The sequence below is a fragment of the Scomber japonicus genome, chromosome 7, assembly GCF_027409825.1.
Source record: "Scomber japonicus isolate fScoJap1 chromosome 7, fScoJap1.pri, whole genome shotgun sequence".
Classification (NCBI taxonomy): Eukaryota; Metazoa; Chordata; class Actinopteri; order Scombriformes; family Scombridae; genus Scomber; species Scomber japonicus.
This window is the reverse complement of record NC_070584.1, coordinates 30,548,546-30,565,651: the sequence shown is the minus strand read 5'-3', so window position 1 is coordinate 30,565,651 and position 17,106 is coordinate 30,548,546. Positions and strand designations below refer to the sequence as shown.

The window sequence follows — 17,106 nt, the reverse complement described above, 5'->3', positions numbered from 1 at the left end:
GAGGGAGGAGGGAGGGAGGGAGGGAGGGAGGGAGGGAGGGAGGGAAAGGGTGTACTTGCAAACCTGGACTCATGTACTGTTACTTCTTATTGTGGAAATGAGAGAGTGAAGAGGAGAGAGAGAGAGAGAGAGAGAGAGAGAGAGAGAGAGAGAGAGAGAGAGGGAAAGTAGGGAGAGAGGGGTAGAATACCAATTACTTTTCCCTCTGAAGGACATGGAAAAGTCCCTCCATTCATCAGTGGAATCACCGAACGAATGATAATAAAGACTAGAAAGGGAGAGAGAGAGAGAGATAGAGAGAGAGAGACAGAGAGAAACACGAGGAGGAAAGGAAGAGGGAATGAGAGAAAAACAGAGATTTACAGCAAGATGAGAGAGAAAGAGTAGGAAATGATTTAGTTAGAGCGTGAGACAGTGAGGCTGAGGAGAAAAACATTAAAGGTATTACTGGAGACTGTCTTCTCTGCAGTCTCAGATGTTCAGTTTTTTTAGAGTTAATCCCCCACAAACCTTTCCTAAAGGAGCCAAAACAGATGAAGGAAATTACATTGACCCCATAATCCTGAACTTGCCTGTCTGTCTCTCTCTGTAGCTTCACTACGAGATTCAAAGGAGAAAAAGAGAGTTTGTCTGTCTGTCTGTTTGTCATCCAGAAGTAAAAGAAAAGAGATACCACATTGGAAAAATACTCCAGTGAAAGTAGCATTATATAAAGGATGAGTCAGGTTTATATTACAGTTTCCCGCCATTATTTTTTTTATCAGTTATGGTAGCATCGCTTGGATATGGAAGTCCAACAAGAAACATGAAACAGTGGTTTGTTTACAGGTTTTAACAGTTTAGATTATAGAAAGCATTTAATGTGGAGGCTAAATCAAAGTTAGCACACCCAAAATCTCTGTAGTAATCCCTATTAACCCTCCTGTTGTCCTCAGGTCAAGGAAGGAAGGGAGGAAGGAAGGGAGGAAGGAAGGAAGGGAGGAAGGAAGGAAGGAAGGAAGGAAGGAAGGAAGGAAGAAAAGGAGTAAGGAGGGAGGAAGGAAGGAAGGAAGTGAGGAAAGAAGTATGGAAGGAGGGGAAGAACAAAGGAACAATTAAAGAAAGAGGAAGGAAGGAAGGAAGGAAAGAAGGAACCGTCAAAAGAGATGGGGTCAATTTGACCTGTGAGGACGACAGGAGGGTTAACCTTCATGTCGTCCTCCCGGGTCAAATTGACCCGTCTGTTTTGACTGTTCCTTCTTTCCTTCCTGCCTTCCTCCCTTCCATCTGTCCATCCTCTCTCCTTCCTTACTTCTTTCCTCCATCCTTCCTTCATCCCTTCCTTCTTTCCTCTGTCCTTCTTTCCTTCCTTCCTCCCTCCCTCCTACCTTCCTTCCTTACTTACTTCTTTCCTCCATCCTTCCTTCCTCCCTTCCTTCCTTCCTTTCCTCCCTTCCTTCCTTCCTTCCTTCCTTCCTCCATCCCCCTTTCTTCCTTCTGTCGTTCCTTCCTCTCTCTCTCCTTCCTTCCTTCCTCCCTGCCTTCTTTCCTTTACTCCCTTCCTTCCTTCTTTCCTTTACTCCCTTCCTTCCCTCCTTCCTCCCTCCCTCCCTCCTTTTCTTCCTTCTTCCTCCCTTCCTTCCTTGACTCGAACACAACACAAAGCTGCACTTATCAGTATTTCCTTAAAAACGATGGATCAAATGACTGAGTCTAATGGGAAAGGGGTCGCTTGACTAAACCCCCAGAGAATGAATACAGATCTCAGCAGTTCTTCTCTTTTAGCTCACTGTAGTGGTTTTCCAGTCCGTAAAGCTTTCCAACCCTGTCTCAGCTGTTTCGAGCTGCTGTTTCCAGCCAAAAAAAGGCTCAGATAAATTGTCCGTTCATTACCTTCCCAGCACCAAACAACAGACTGACAACGTTAGCAACTAGCTGGTGAACACAGTGGAGCAACATAGTAAGGTTTAACTATCCTTTGTGGACCCAGCATCAAATTTCTGCTTTTAATCCATTTTGAGAGAATATATTAGAGGATTATGGTAAAAATGTCTAAGTGGTGTAACCATAAAAACTTTGTACCAAATAATTCAACTTGCTTAAAAACAGTAAATAGTCAATAAAACACCATATCAACTAGTTTGGCATGATCTTACATCCATCCTTCCTTCCGTCCTTCCTTCCTTCCTAACACCATATCAACTAGTTTGGCATGATCTTACATTATAACTTTTATATTAAATAAAGCTAATGGAATACTATTGTTCTAAATGTTACATTTAATCTGGGTAACCATGGAGATCAGGACACATTTACATTTATTTAAATTAACCCTCTTGTTGTCCTCGAATCAAGGAAGGAAGGGAGAAAAAAGGAAGGAAAGGAGGGAGGGACCGAAAGAAGGACGGAAGGAAGGAGGGAGGGAGGAAAGGAAGGAAGGGAGGAAGGTAGGAAGGTAGGAAGGAAGGAAGGAAGGAAGGAAGGAAGGAAGGAAGGAGGGAAGGACAGAAGGAAGGAAGGAAGGAAGAAAGGAAAGAAGGAAGGAAGGAAGGAAGGATCAGTATCAGTATAAGTCCACTTAAATACACTGTAGGTGGATCAAATATTTAATATTTATCATTCTTTTGTGGTTACACCATTTGACATTTTCAGGAGCATTCAGTCTTACTTTTGGTTAAAAATGGTGCAGATGTCATTTCAACTGATATAAAACCAACAAACCTTTAACAAACCTGATGCTGCTTTTAAAACTATTTTTGAAGATATTTTTGAATTGCTCATCTTGCCAACCTTTATTTGTCACTGACCCATGTGAAAACTGAAACACTATAATAATAATATGTAACAATAGGTGGAGAAGAAAGTGATGATATAAGATGTATGTGGCGTATGTTGCATAAAACTGCAGAGGACTTATGTAAATGTGCTCTTTCCTCTGCTGCTGTCACTCTGTGTCTGCTCTAACAAATAACACAGCGTTCTACCTCTGTGGTACCTCTGTCCACAAAAGTCAATATGGATGGATCAGACTGAGCAGGACACACACTCTCACACAGGCACACAAACTGACACACACACACATACACATACACACACACACACACACACACACACACACACACACACACACAGGCTACAGAAATCAACTGTACCTTGGCAAAGGCAATGCATCCCTAAATCAACCTCGAAAAACAAAAACCACTCCCCAACTCTCTGGGGAGGTGTGTGTGATCCTGCCGACTCTACTGGGATAACAGCACACACAAACACACACACACACACACACACACACACACACACACACACACACACACACAGAGACACACACACACACACACACACACACACACAAACATGCTGGCAAGGACCTTTTGTTCCAGCTGAGTGGGAGAATGGTTCTCCTTGTGCTGATTATCTCACTCCACCCCCCCCCCCCTTCCCCTCTCTGTCCGACCCCCCCACCACAGGCTGATCCTACCGCATCCCTCAACCCCCCCCCACCCCCTCCCTCTCTCTCTCCCCCCCTCCTGCCCACTCTCCCCTCTTGCTCATCCGGACTGAAGTGGCTCTCTCACCCTCTGTAAAGCCCCCATCCCCCACCTCTACCCACCCTCCTCCTTTACCCCCCCTCTCTCTCCCTCTCCCTCCCTCCTTTCCTCCCTCCTTTCACCAAGCAGCAGCTTCTCCACTGTCTTTACATCTGAAAAGTGAACAGTTGCAGAAACAAAAAGCTAAGAATGGAAGAAAGGGAGACTTAAAAACAAAGAGAGGACAACAAAAAGCAGCTGATCTAATGACCATACTGAGCTTTGATGACAAATGGCTGACAGCACCACCATTCACACACTCTCTCTGTTGTCTGCTGCTCCCTTGCTAACCTTGCCTGGGGCATGAGAGCAGAGTAGGGAGACAATTGGCTTTCTAACAGCATGAGTGGAGAGTCAAAACCACCGTCTGTGTTGGTGTGTATGATGTAGATGGATAGAGAGAGAGCTAGCAGATTTCAGAGATGGCAGAAGTCCTCACAGATAAGACTCTGGTAAAAGTAGAAGGACTGATTCAACTCCTTTGCTAAAGAAAAAGTAAGAAAGTACAGGCCCTGAAATGCACTTTAGTACAAAAGTAAAAAAATCACTGGTGCCACATTTCAGACAGAACATATATATAAATATATAATATGTATCATATAAATATTAGGGCTGCCTGTCAGCGTTAATGTGATGAGATTAAGGGCCGAGCATAATGCGCTAATTTTTTTTAAATTGTGTTAATCGCTCCTCACTAAATGTACTTAACCTTCCTGTCGTCCTCCCGGGTCACATTAACCCTGTCTGTTTTGACTGTTCCTTCCTTCCTCCCTCCTTCTCTCTTTCTTTCCTTCCTCTCTCTTTCCTCCCTTCCTTCTTTCCTTCCTCCCTCCCCCTTTCTTCCTTCCTTCTGTCCTTCCTTCCTTTCCTTCCTCCCCTCCTTCCTTCTTTCCTCCCTTCCATCCTTCTTTCCTCCCCTCCCTCCTTCCTTCCTTCCTCCCTTCCTTCCTCCCTTCCTTTCCTTCCTCCCCTCCTTCCTTCTTTCCTCCCTTCCATCCTTCCTTTCCTTCCTCCCCTCCTTCCTTCTTCCCTCCCTCCTTCCTTCCTTCCTCCCTTCCAATTCATTACCACCAATTATGATGATTAAGTAATCCATTATGTAATTTATAGATACAAAATACCCCCAAAATACCTTGTTCCAGACTCTAAAATATGAGGATATGCTGCTTTTTCTGCTTTATATCACAGCGCCTGACCTTAATAATCCTTGTCGCAGCTGTAGGTGGATGACTTGTTAGAAAAGCAGTGATGGGAAATGGACAGAATAAAAGGTTTGACAAGGGCACAGCGTGACAGTACGTTTTCCGCAGCTGAGTCAGCAGTTGTCATCCCCCCATAGCTCATAGCACACACACATACACACACACACACACACGGATGCTCACACACACACACACACACACACACACACACACACACACACACACACACACACACACACACACACACACACACATAAACTGCATGTCTCTGTCTTTACCTAACAGTCTCTAAGGAGCAGAGGAAGAGAGGAATAGGCAAAGATGTTAACCTCTGTCTCACTGTTGGAGAAGCGACTGCAGCCCTAATCCCTTTGGGTCCATGCCAACCTCATGATTAAAGAGATGCTCCAATAAATAAATAAATAAACATATCTCTATCTTTTGAGGGCCAGATACTCAACCCCCCCCCCCCCCCCCCCCCCTGTAGGTTTAAGAGGTGGCTTTGAAAAGTTTGTAGTTTGCAACAGCAGCTGTAGTCAGCTGGGATTCACAGCATGTGCAGGACAATGGATTCCAATGTTGACCCAGTTTCATAACACACAAAAAAAAAAAAAAAAAAAACAGAGAGGAGGACGTAGAGAAGGAAAGGAGGTAGAGAAGGAAAGGAGGAGGTAGAGAAGGAGGTAGAGAAGTAAAGGGGATAGGTAGAGAAGGAGAGAAGGACGTAGAGAAGGAAAGGATGAGATAGAGAAGGAGAGAAGGACGTAGAGAAGGAGAGTAGGACTTAGAGAAGGAGAGAAGGATGTAGAGAAGGAGGTAGAGAAGGAGAGAAGGAGGTAGTGATGTAAAGAAGGAGGGAGAGAAGGAGAGAAGGAGGTAGAGAAGGAGAGAAGAAGGTAGAGAAGGAGAGAAGGAGGTAGTGAAGTAAAGAAGGAGGGAGAGAAGGAGGTAGAGAAGGAGGTAGAGAAGTAAAGGAGGTAGAGAAGGAAACAAGGTAGAGAAGGAAAGGAGGTAGAGAAGGAGACAAGGACATATCCTTCCCTCCTTCCTTCCTTCTTCCTCCTTTCCATCCGTCCTTCCTTTCCATCCTTCCTTCCTTCTTCCTCCCTTCCTTCCTTGACTCGAGGACAACAGAAGGGTTAAAGAAGCTTTAAGACTGACTCTGTTTCTAAACTACAACTCAGCTTCTGTCACTTTATCGTACCTCAGAGCTCCGACGCTCCACAGGAAGTAACATAATGATTTTTTTGGTGAAACAGCATTTGTTGGGGATATCCTGAGCCTCCCGACAGTGGGGACATAATAATGCTGCAGGTGTGGTTTGAAATGTTTTTTATGGATGTTCTGATGGAGGTTTTATTGCTGCTGCAAGCTGACTCTGGGCTGCAATTAAAATCTAGAGTAACGGCTGTGAACTCAAGCTGACTGCAGTCACGCTGTCCTCAATTAAGAAGCACGTTATAAACTTTACAAAACCGCCTTTAGCTGAGAAGATTGATTAAAAAAGTTCATCATTCAGCACTTTAACCTTCCTGTCGTCCTCTCGGGTCAAATTGACCCCGTCTGTTATGACTGTTCCTTCTTTCCTCCCTTCCTTCCGTCTGTCCTTACTTCCTTCCTCCCTACTTCTAACTTTCTTTACTCCCTTCCTTCTTTCCTTCCTCCCTCCCACCTTCCTTCCTTCTTTCCTTCCTTCCTTCCTCCCACCTTCCTTCCTTCCTCCCTCCCTCCTACCTTCCTTCCTTTCCTTCCTCTCTTCCTTCCTTCTATCCTTCCTCTCTCCTAACTTCCTTCTTTCCTTTCCTCCTTTCTTTCCTTCCTTCCTCCCTTCCTCTTTTCCTTTCTCCCTTTCTCCCTCCATCCCTCCATCCTTCCTTCTTTCCTCCCTCCCTCCTACCTTCCTTCCTTTCCTTCCTTCTTTCCTCCCTCCCTTCTACCTTCCTTCCTTTCCTTCCTCCCTACCTTCCTTCTTTCCTTCCTTCCTCCCTCCCTCCTTTCCTTCCTTCTTCCTCCTTTCCTTCCTTGACTCGAGGACAACAGGAGGGTTAAATCTTAAAAAATACTTGTATAAACACTAAGAGAACACTAAGCATTGTCCGCTGGGTAATGGACGGCTTTAATGCTTACATGCTGAGATGATAATGTCCTGAAATGAAAAGAAAAACAATATAAAAACCATCCATCCTTACAGCTCCCACAGGATGGCCCTGAGGAAGGTGCTAAATTACAAACTACTAAACCTGTGCAGAAGTGCTGCAACAACTAAATATGCACACACACACACACACACACACACACAGACACACACACTAACATTAACACATTTACATTAGCAGAACAAACTAAAGCTTCTGCTGGCAGCTCCAGTGGAGTTTATTATGCGTGCTGCAGCAAGATAACAGAACGATGAGAGATTTCAAAATGAGCCTCGAGAAAATGAGCAAGTCAGTATGTGAGTGCTGTTAGTAATAAAATAGTAGTGAGAGAGAGAGAGAAAGAGAGGGGGAGAAAGAGGGGGATGAATTGGGCATAGGAGAGTCGAGGGAAGCGTGGAGTGAAAATTGAAAGGGCCAGAGAGGAGCTGCTGCTGCTGCTGCTGCATTCAGAAATAGAAATTCAGCGTTGCTTTTACAGTAGCAGAGGGTGAAAGGAAGGAGGGGAAAAGAAAAGGCAGCACAGACAGTGAATCATACACAAGTATCCAGATGGAGCACCGCAACCACAATCACATACGTGCACATATACTGTATAATCATCCATAATACAGCACATGCATGTTTTTGTGTTTCTCATTGATATTCACTTCCTGCTGCTGCATATTTAGCACTCAACTGCCAAACAGATGTAACGGTAATTATTTCTCTGTTGTGTTTCAGCATCTTTTTTCTTCTTGTTTTTATTTCTTGAAATGATGCATGACTTTGGGATTAAAGTGCTGACCTTCAACCTTAATTTAACCTTCCTGTTGTCCTCAGGTCAAGGAAGGACAGAAGGAAGGACAGAAGGAAGGACAGGAGGAAGGAGGAAAAGAGGAAGTAAGGAGAGAAGGAAGGGAGGAAGGAAGGAGGGAAGGAAAGGAGTTAGGAGGGAGGGAGAGAGGGAGGAAGGAAGGAAGGAAGGAAGGACGAAAAGATGAACGAATTTAGGAGAGAAGGAAGGGAGGAAGAAAGGAAGGAAGGAAAGAAGGAAAGGAGTAAGGAACAGTCAAAAGAGATGGGGTCAATTTGACCCGGGAGGACGACACAAGGGTTAAAGATGTTTACAATGTCATTATGATGTCATTTTTACACACAGTACCCCAATTATTTTTCACAATGCAACAAGATAAGGCAACCATGACAACCAAACAGTGTTTAGGAGGTCAAACTGACCACATTAGTCACATGACCACAATCCATCTGATCATATGTTTCACCTGCTGAAGGCAAAAAAAAAATAAATAAATAAATCCTAAAACAAGCATGAGAGTGAAGCTGGCTGCAGTCTAGGTCTGGCAGAGCGTCACCAGGGAAAATACTTCACACATTTACTGCAACACTAAATATTTAAGATCTCCTCCAGACATCTTTTGAAGACATAAAAAAATACTCTGCTAAAAAGCTATAAATTGTGTCTGACATGTTGTTGTTTTTTTCCTCACAAAAAATATTCAGTTAAAAAAATCTGTAACATGACCTCCTTCTCCGTCATGGAAAAATCCATCTTCACATCTATGAATATGCAAATATATGTGCACATGGCATTATTCTGCACAGTGACTCTCCAACATCCAACTGAATAAATAAAAACACATTTTTTCACTAGAGGAATACCAATTAGACACAAATTAGGCCTTTAATTTGTGGTTTTGGCCATCACTTCTGCTGGTAATGATAACATTGTATAGTAATTATTGAGAAATGGAGTGACGTTCAAGAACACGAGGTCCAGAGAAACACACTGGCAGACACACAATCACAATCAGGCAGGTTGTAAACAAGCAGAACCGCTGAGTTTAGAGATACAACCAAAAGTGAGCACATCAAAACTCTTGGTAATAATCCCTCATTGCAATTAGAGTATGTCCTCCTTCCTTCCTTCCTTCCTTCCTTCCTTCCTTCCTTCCTTCCTTCCTCCCTTCCATCCCTCCATCCTTCCATCTTACTTCCCTCCTTTCCTTCCTTCTTCCTCTCTCCTTTTCTCCCTTCCTTTTTTCCTTCCTTCCTCCTTTCTCCCTTCCTTCCTTCCTCCCTCCTTTCCTTCCTTCTTCCTCCTTTCTCCCTTCCTTCCTCCTTTCCTTCTTTCTTCCTCCCTTCCATCCTTCCTTTCTCCCTTCCTTCCTCCTTTCTCCTTTCCTTCCTCCTTTCTCCCTTCCACCCATCCTTCCTCCTACCTTCCTTCCTCCTTTCCTTCCTCCTTTCTCCCTTCCACCCATCCTTCCTCCTACCTTCCTTCCTCCTTTCCTTCCTTCTTTCTCCCTTCCATCCACCCTTCCTTCCTCCTGCCTTCCTTTCTCCTTTCCTTCCTTCTTTCTGTCCTCCATCATTCCTTCCTTCCTCCTTTCTCCCTTCCACCCTTCCTTCCTCCTGCCTTCCTTCCTCCTTGCTTTCCTTCTTCCTCCCTTCCATCCTTCCTTCCTTCTTCCTGCCTTCCTTCCTCCTTTCCTTCCTTCTTTCTCCCTTCCATCCTTCCTTCCTCCTTTCTCCCTTCATTCCTTCTTTCTCCCTTCCATCCTTCCTTCCTTTCTCCCTTCCTCCCTCCCTTTCTTCCTTCCTTGACTCGAGGACAACAGAAGGGTTAATCTGCTTGTCTCTAGTGTTGATATCTATTTCCACAGAACTCAGAAATCAACGTACTACAGTATTATCATCGCCTGCAGGAATTAAAGCCAAATCTATATAAATAAAATTTGTGATAAACTTGAATTTCCCTCTAGAGCTTCTTTTTTTGCCCATTTATACATTTGGCTTCCTAATTTGAGTGACTGAATATAAAAAGGGCCACACTTCCTACACTCTTCATCTGTCATGTATGTGAGCAACCTCAAATTAAAGCTAAAAAATCAGAGCTTCGATCGCAGAGACGACACAAGCAAACTAATATATCACAGTCCAAAAACGAATCAGCTGCACTGAGTTTATTGGCAAAAACAAAGTACAGTAAAGGCTAATTTAATATTTAGTGTCCACTCTCCATCTGCGTTGTTTTAGTTTGGGATAATAAAGTTGCAGCTCATGGTGTTTTTTTGCTATTGAGCCTTTGAGGATGTGTTTATAGGAAACTTCAAATGTCTTCCTGATGCACCGTGTGCTGTTATTCTACATGTTTTTTCACTGTTAATGGGATGGAAGCGTCTATTATCTGCCATCACAGTGAGAGTTCACTTCAAAGAGAGTCATACTGTGGCAGCGAGCCGACTGTTCCACCTACTGTATGCATCCACACCTCTCTCACACACACACTCCACACAAACACCACACAAACACCACACACACACACACACTCCACACAAACACCACACAAACACCACACACACACACACACACATAAACACACCACACTTCACACACACAGTCTCCACACAAACACCACATACAAACACCTTTTCTGTTGCACTTCAAAGTGCATGCGTGCAATCTGTTCTCTCACACAGAAAGCAAAAACTCAACACAACACACACACACACACACACACACACACACACACACACACACACAGTTATTTATCCCGATCACTGTCAACGCTTAACACACAAACAAGTGAAATATAGAAAAATTGCTTCCCATTTTTGTGTGTCTGGCAAACTGAGTGACAGTAATATGAAAAGGGGGGAAATGAAGAGTTGAACAAAGAGTCCCTTCTGCCAGCTGGACTTGAATCTCTGCCCACACACACCAGGGCTTCAGGACAGACACCAAACAATCTGCCTCCAAAATAAATCATCTCAAAACAACAAGGACATTTATCAAATATTGGAATAAAACCACCGAGTCACAACAGAGTAAATATGAATCCTATTTGAGCCCCTAAACAGAAGAGGCAGAGTGCTTCAAGATTGTAACTGAGGAAGATGTTGACAATGTACAGATTGAGTGGACACAGACACAGCATGGACCATTGAAACAGGCCCCACTGTGCTCACTTTGTCATAAAAGAGAAATGAAGACAGGATCAGAGAGAGAGAGATAGAGGGAGAGAGTGAGAGAGGGAGAGAGAGGGGGGGTAAGAGAGAGAGAGATACAGGGAGAGAGAGAGAGAGGGAGCGTGAGAGAGAGAGGGAGAGAGAGGGAGAGTGAGAGAGAGAGGTAGAGTGAGAGTGAGAGAGGGAGGGAGAGAGAGAGAGGGAGAGTGAGAGCAAGAGAGGGAGAGAGAGAGAGATACAGGGAGAGAGAGAGAGAGTAAGAGAGAGAGAGGGGGTGAGAGGGAAAGAGAGAGGGAGAGAGACAGAGAGAGAGAGTGAGAGAGAGAGGGAGGGAGAAAGAGAGAGGGGGAGAGAGAGGGAGAGTGAGAGAAAGAGAGAGTTCCTTTGAAAAAAAAATCATATGTATTCTGAGTTCATCCATCTCTCTTATCCTCGGAAACTGCTCCGTCTATGGAAGGAGAAAAGCCAGCGAGAGGTATTAGCTGCAAAAATCTGTCAACTGTTGTCATCGAGTTAGAGAAACAAGCTCTAGTAGTAAATGTTTCTGAGTGATGACAGCTATAAAAGTATTACAGCTGTACATTTTATTTCCTTTGCATATATTATAAACAACTTTTCTCATGAGGCTCATGAGCTGATTTGAAAGTTATTGTTATTTAACTCTCCTGTTGTCCTCGAGTCAAGGAAGGAAGAAGGGAGGAAGGAAAGGACGAAGAAGGAAGGAAAGTAGGAAGGAAGGGAGGAACAAGGAAGGAAACGAGGGAGGAAGTAAGAAGGAAGGAAGGAAGGAAGGAAGGAAAGAAATGAGAGAGCAAGGGAGGAAGGAAGGAAGGGAGGAAGAAGGAAGGAAAGAATGGAGGAAGGAAGAAAGGGAGGAAGAAGGAAGGAAGGAAGAAGGAAAGGAGGGGGGAAATGAAGGAAGGAAAGGAGGGGGGAAATGAAAGAAGGAAAGGAGGGAGGAAGAAGGAAGGAAGGAGGGAAGGAAAGGAACGAAGGAAGGAAAGGAAGGACGGAGGAAAGAAGGAAGGGAAGGAAGGAAGGAAGGAAGAGGGAAGGAAGGAAGGAAGGAACAGTCAAAACAGACGGGGTCAATTTGACCCGGGAGGACGACAGGAAGGTTAATGCATTTTATTACACTGTTGTTTGATATCAGCGTTAATAATATTCTGCACTGCTTTTGCAATATAGCTTTCTGATCTGTTATGCCGATTACACACACACACACACACACACACACACACACACACACACACGCCCAGACATGCCTTTCTCTCTCGGCTGACCTGAGATTTAAATACAGATCATACAGGCGTTAAACAACAGCGTAGCGCCTGGGTAAACAGACATGAATGCCTCGTGTCTTTCAGGGTAATTAGATGCTAATAGAACGGGGGCTTTTGACACACACACAAAAAACCAACTCCGCAGTCTTACACAGTCATTTTCAGGTGGCTAACATAATTTATTCTGTTTAGTCAGAATTCAAATTAAACTCATTATTAGTAGTCAGAGTGTTTTTGTCAGCTTGGTAGAAGCTTTTTATATAGTCTTTATCGCCATGGTAACAGCTCTAGAGATGCTAATGACTTTCTGTTTGTTTGGTTGGTCCACTAATTTGGTCCAGACTCAAATATCTTAACAAAGATTGGATGGACTCCAGAGTATGAATCCTATTGATGTGTTACTTTTCTTTGAGCGCCTTCATGAGGTTGACATTTTTGGTTTTGAATGTAAACTCTTGCCAATCATAGGATCATGAATTTTTATATAGTGTTCAGAGGATATCTAATGACTTTGATGATCCCCTGAATTTTCATTTATAACCACGATTATAAGATATAGTCAAGATTTTAACTTTGGCACTTAAAACTAAACTATTATAAAGACATTAATGGTTCCCAGATGATAAATCTTGACTTTGGTGATCACCTAATTTTTTTTCTATTGCTTCCACAAGTTTAACATTTGCCTTTTTAAGTGAAATGTCTCAAAAAAAACCACCAACATAGTCTTCAAATTTGGTTCCAACATTCATGCTCGGAGGATGAATTTGGTGATCCCTTAATTTTACCTCCAGCAACATCATATCATCAAATGTCTTTGTTTTAATGAGCAAATACCTGCAAAACTAATGGCATTCCTATCACTTGTATTTTGCATCAAGTGCTAATTAGTCAGTTTTATCATGCTAACACCCTAAACTAAGCTTAACATCATGTTAGCATGCTGGCGTTAACATTTGGCTCAAAGCAGCCTCACAGAGCCTCTAGCATGGTTGTTGACTATAACAGCACATTTTCTTTTACTATTTTGGTCATTTTTTAATTTATTAATGCAAATATGCTCATTATTTTGCCATTTGCTCTTTTCATTATCTACTAGGCTACACATATTGTTATTTATAATGAGGGAAGCATTAATTATTATCTTCCTCAAACTCACTCACTATGAGACTAAATATCACTCGACTGTTACGTTCACATCTCTCTGACGAGTTAAAGGGCAGACACCACAAACTATGACTATTATCTGTGGTCCAATTCACATGCATGGAGATCCGGTCATCACATTTGGAGGTGATCCTGGTCCCTATACTTAACTAACGTCCTCAGCAGAAGTACATGCTAATTCAAACACCATCAATATCATATTTAGTGCAAAGCAACAAGAAGAAGCCACAGCAGAAGGCTAAATGGATTCTCATGGACTCACTGTCTGATTTCCATTTGGCCCAAAGCGTTTTGACTTTGCCCACACACCAAGGTCTTTGCTAACTTCTTTTCATTTCCTGCAGACTAGGCACAGGAAGTAGCATTTCTCCTTCCTACCAATTAAAAACAGCAACATATTTTGATGAAACATGAAATGATTTACATGTTAATTTGCATATAAAGCAGGAAATTGAGATCTAACTGTAAGTCTCTCAAGATGAACGTTCCTCCCTCCTTCCCTTCCTTCCTCCTTTCTCCCTTCCTTCCGCTTTTCTTTCCTTCCTTCCTTCCTTCCCTCCATCCTTCCATCTTTCTTCCCTCCTTTCCTTCCTTCTTCCTCCCTTCCTTCCTCCTTTCTCCCTTCCTTCCGCTTTTCCTTCCTTCCTTCCTTCCTTCTTCCTCCCTTCCATCCGTCCTTCCTTCTTTCTTCCCTCATTTCCTTCCTTCTTCCTCCCTTCCTTCCTCCTTTCTCCCTTCCTTCCGCTTTTCCTTCCTTCCTTCCCTTCCTTCTTCCTCCCTTTCATCCGTCCTTCCTTCTTCCCTCCTCCCTTCCTTCTTCCTACCTTCCATCCTTCCTCCATCCTTTCTTTCCTTCTTCCTCTCTCCCTTTCTCCCTTCCTTCCTCCTTTCTCCCTTCCTTCCTTCCTTCCTTCCTTCCGTCCTTTCTTTCCTTCTTCCTCTCTCCCTTTCTCCCTTCCTTCCTTCCTTTCTCCCTTCCTTCCTCCTTTCTCCCTGAACGTGGAGAAGCATTTTAATACAAAGTGTGAGCCGATGTACTTTGAGCTGAGCTGTCCACTTGTGATCTAATCATCCGAGATGCATGTTAATGTCAGCTGTGGTGTGATGTGATTTGTTTGCATTTAGTAAACAAAATAGATTGGATCCCACTCAGAAGTCTCTCAGCAGTCAGCAGAGACATCCATTTTGTTTGTTTGTTTTTAGAAGCAGTTCAGCAGAGATTTATCAGGAACCCCCCGCTGTGAGGGACTAAACCCGCCCCACCACCCAGGCTCAAAGTCTGCCCTGCACTACAGGCATAATGTATGACTAATCTCTCGCTAGCCTGAAAGAGAAAAGAGGCCTAAAAGAGGGTGAGAAAGAGAGGGAGAGAGAGGGGGACAGCAGCAAGAAAGGAAGGAGGAGGAAGGGGGGGTTGTACTGTGGGATAAAGACATTCCCAAGAGAAATGAAAACGCCAGCAGCTATAATGTGTCATTTTGAACACGTTGTCCTGAGGCTCTTTTAAGGAGCCCCACAAGAAGTGAAGAGGAAAATATTTAAAATGGGGAAGAAAAACAAATCAACCTCTGCGGCACCACAGGCTTTAAGAATAAACTGTATAATGTTCAAATGTTTAAATATTTGGATAATTAGAAGCACCCACTACATATTAGTGCCATAAAAACAATGAAAGTACTACATTTGGCCTACTTTTAAACTGTAATGGCTAATAATACAAACATGAACTACACATTATACAAATTTAAGGACAGTGTGAGGTGAGCTCTGCTTTACCCGAACCCAACAACCTCTGACAAAGTATTTGGTGTCATGGCGATTAATCAATTAGTCAGTCAACAGGCAAAAATTTAAATATACTCTCTGTTAATTAAATATCTGCTCCTTTTTTAGGCTGATGTCACTTCTAGCCGTGAGAAATTATCAACATTTTTCACGTTTTTTTGACATTTTATAAATTAATTGATTATTAATAGAATCATTAGTCGCAGCTCTGTAATTTATCAACGAATGTCTCTCTTTATCTCTTTGCTTGCACAGTGGGACGTGCATTAGCCTGGCGAGCTAACAGTGAGTCACGGATGACACAAAGGAGTCAGCTGAAGAGGCAGCTGGATCGTATCAGCCTCAGGGTCTTGAAGGCCTGAATGCGGACCTACAGCACCTCTCTAACCTTGATCTGAGCCAAGAGACGGCTTCAGTGCTGCAGAAGACGACATGCCTGGTTTCAGCATCTAACAAATATTCTCCATCTGACCTCAAGGTTGGAGTTGAAGACACCATCATCTTCCTGCTTCACTCTCACCTGGACAAAGCAGGTAGGACTGTGGCAATAACAACCTTTGATTTCTCCTAAAATAGTTCAGCCTAGATTTCTGCTTGAGAACCTCCAAAAGATGCAGGTAGACGCCTCCGCAACCTCTTGGATTATTGACTACCTGAGGGACAGACCACAGTTTGTGTGGCTGAGGGGATGCATGTCTGAGCAGCTGGTTAAAAAAAAACAGAAGCACTGCAGGAAAGTGGACTCTACTCAACCCTAACCCTAACTTTTTACTTTATCCTGTATATCTCAGACTTCTAACACAACTCGAGTCATCTGCAGACATTTTCAGATATCTCTGCAGCTGTGGTGTGTATCAGAGACTGGTGGACTGCTTTGTGGCTTGGTGTGGGAACAACAACCTCCTTTAAAATGTGACCAAGATAAAGGAGATGGTTGTGGATTTTTAGGTAGACCAGGACTACACTAAACACTATTTCCTTCCTGTGAGCAGAAGTGAAGTTGGTGGAGGGTTACAGATACCTGAGCATTCACTTTGACAACTGACCAGACTGGAAATAAAACACTAATGGCACTTTTCCACTACACAGTTCCAGCACTACTCGACTCGGCTCGACTCGACACGGTTCCAGGAACGACTTTTTCCATTACAAAGAAGTACCTACTCAACGTGGGCGGGGTCGTCATAGCACGGCTCCACGAAACTGCCGTGACTTCGTTTTATACGCGACGCAAACACATAACCAATGGAGGACATGGAGGCAGTGGTGTACTTGCTGCTGTATGTGGCTTTCTGTCACACACAAAGCAAGAAAACTGAGCCGTATGGCTGTAACACTGTTGCCGGTATTTAAAAATGGCGGGTTTGATTCTTGTGTGGGACGGCTCATGACTCTTCCAGCGACAACTCTTCTGACCAATCAGTGGCCGGCAGCCTGTTGACGTCACATTTAGTATCGGCTCGGCTCGCTTGGAACCTCAGCAGAGCAGGTACTAAAAAAGTACCAGGTACCAGGTACTATCCCTAGTGGAAACGCAAAAAAAACCGAGGCGAGTCGAGTCGTGCTGGAACTATGTAGTGGAAAAGCGCCATAAGGCAATCTACGGGAAGAAACAGAGGCGACTGTACTTCTCGAGGAAGCATAGGTCCTCCAATGTGTGCAATTTTCGTGCAGAAGAATCAGAACCAGCAACTCTGACAAACTGAACAAACTAATAATAAAGGAGTCATTAGACCTGGTTGTGGAGAGAAGGACTTTTGCACAAGTTGCTCATCGTAATGGAAAACACTACACCAGCCTTACACAGCAGTCTGGTCAGATAACAGAGTGTCCTTCAGCTCCACTGTGATACAGACTGTTACAGCAGGTCATACCCGCCTACTACAATAGCAGACTCCTCCATGAGTGGCAATGCATTATGGGTTATTTACATTTAATTTGCACAGTAATAGCAATATCTTACCTTAAAGCAGAGGTGTCAA

General features: G+C 43.6%; 1 protein-coding gene across 1 annotated transcript in view; it reads right to left on the bottom strand.

The window, feature by feature from the left end:
• LOC128361503 (solute carrier family 22 member 23) overlaps positions 1 to 17,106 on the bottom strand; it is a 30,731-nt gene that overhangs the window by 5,594 nt on the left and 8,031 nt on the right. The window lies entirely within an intron of this gene.